The sequence below is a fragment of the Ranitomeya variabilis genome, chromosome 4, assembly GCF_051348905.1.
Source record: "Ranitomeya variabilis isolate aRanVar5 chromosome 4, aRanVar5.hap1, whole genome shotgun sequence".
Classification (NCBI taxonomy): domain Eukaryota; kingdom Metazoa; phylum Chordata; class Amphibia; order Anura; family Dendrobatidae; genus Ranitomeya; species Ranitomeya variabilis.
Genome location: NC_135235.1, coordinates 715,560,190 through 715,561,990, shown reverse-complemented (window position 1 = coordinate 715,561,990; position 1,801 = coordinate 715,560,190). Strand labels below are relative to the sequence as shown.

The 1,801-nt window shown below is 41.0% G+C and overlaps 1 long non-coding RNA gene across 1 annotated transcript; it reads left to right on the top strand.

Moving 5' to 3' along the window:
- The first annotated feature begins 323 nt into the window (after positions 1-323).
- LOC143769334 (uncharacterized) lies at positions 324-1,063 on the top strand. The gene is made up of 2 exons (XR_013214355.1): positions 324-403; positions 555-1,063. It is a non-coding gene; the product is annotated as an uncharacterized LOC143769334 (long non-coding RNA).
- Positions 1,064-1,801: the final 738 nt, after the last annotated feature.

Genomic DNA, 1,801 nt, shown 5'->3' with positions numbered 1-1,801 from the left:
GGCTTTCTATGGCCCAGAATTTGAGAGAGAGAGATGGCACACACAGGAGTCAGGAGTGGCACACAAGCAGAAAGGGCAATATTAATCTCCCACTGTTTTTTTTTTTTCTCAGGGAGACTTTAGAAACCAAATAAAATAAAATGATATTTTCAGGGACAATTTAGAAACCAAATAATAAAAAAAAGGCTTTCTATGGCCCACTGAGTGAGAGATGGCACACACAGGAGTCAGGAGTGGCACACAAGCCCTGAGGCCAATATTTTTCTCCCACTGATTGATGTAGTGTTTTTTTCAGGTAGATTTTAGAACCCAAATCAAGCAATCACACACAGGAGTCAGGAGTGGCACACAAGCCCTGAGGCCAATATTTTTCTCCCACTGATTGATGTAGTGTTTTTTTCAGGTAGATTTTAGAACCCAAATCAAGCAAAAAATAAATAGGCTTTCTATGGCCCACAATTTGAGAGAGATGGCACACACAGGAGTCAGGAGTGGCACACAAGCCCTGAGGCCAATATTTTTCTCCCACTGATTGATGTAGTGATTTTTTTCAGGTAGATTTTAGAACCCAAATCAAGCAAAAAAATAAATAGGCTTTCTATGGCCCACTGAGTGAGAGATGGCACACACAGGAGTCAGGAGTGGCACACAAGCCCTGAGGCCAATATTTTTCTCCCACTGATTGATGTAGTGTTTTTTTCAGATAGATTTTAGAACCCAAATCAAGCAAAAAAATAAATAGGCTTTCTATGGCCCAGAATTTGAGAGAGAGAGATGGCACACACAGGAGTCAGGAGTGGCACACAAGCAGAAAGGGCAATATTAATCTCCCACTGTTTTTTTTTTTTTCTCAGGGAGACTTTAGAAACCAAATAAAATAAAATGATATTTTCAGGGACAATTTAGAAACCAAATAATAAAAAAAGGCTTTCTATGGCCCACTGAGTGAGAGATGGCACACACAGGAGTCAGGAGTGGCACACAAGCCCTGAGGCCAATATTTTTCTCCCACTGATTGATGTAGTGTTTTTTTCAGGTAGATTTTAGAACCCAAATCAAGCAATCACACACAGGAGTCAGGAGTGGCACACAAGCCCTGAGGCCAATATTTTTCTCCCACTGATTGATGTAGTGTTTTTTTCAGGTAGATTTTAGAACCCAAATCACGCAAAAAATAAATAGGCTTTCTATGGCCCACAATTTGAGAGAGATGGCACACACAGGAGTCAGGAGTGGCACACAAGCCCTGAGGCCAATATTTTTCTCCCACTGATTGATGTAGTGATTTTTTTCAGGTAGATTTTAGAACCCAAATCAAGCAAAAAAATAAATAGGCTTTCTATGGCCCACTGAGTGAGAGATGGCACACACAGGAGTCAGGAGTGGCACACAAGCCCTGAGGCCAATATTTTTCTCCCACTGATTGATGTAGTGTTTTTTTCAGGTAGATTTTAGAACCCAAATCAAGCAAAAAAATAAATAGGCTTTCTATGGCCCACAATTTGAGAGAGAGAGATGGCACACACAGGAGTCAGGAGTGGCACACAAGCCCTGAGGCCAATATTTTTCTCCCACTGATTGATGTAGTGATTTTTTTCAGGTAGATTTTAGAACCCAAATCAAGCAAAAAAATAAATAGGCTTTCTATGGCCCACTGAGTGAGAGATGGCACACACAGGGATGGCACTCTAGCAGAAATGCCAATCTTAATCTCCCACAAAAAAAAAAAAAACAGGGACTGTCCTACAATTACTATCTCCCTGCAGTAATCTCATCCAGGTATGGCAGGCAGCAATAAGGA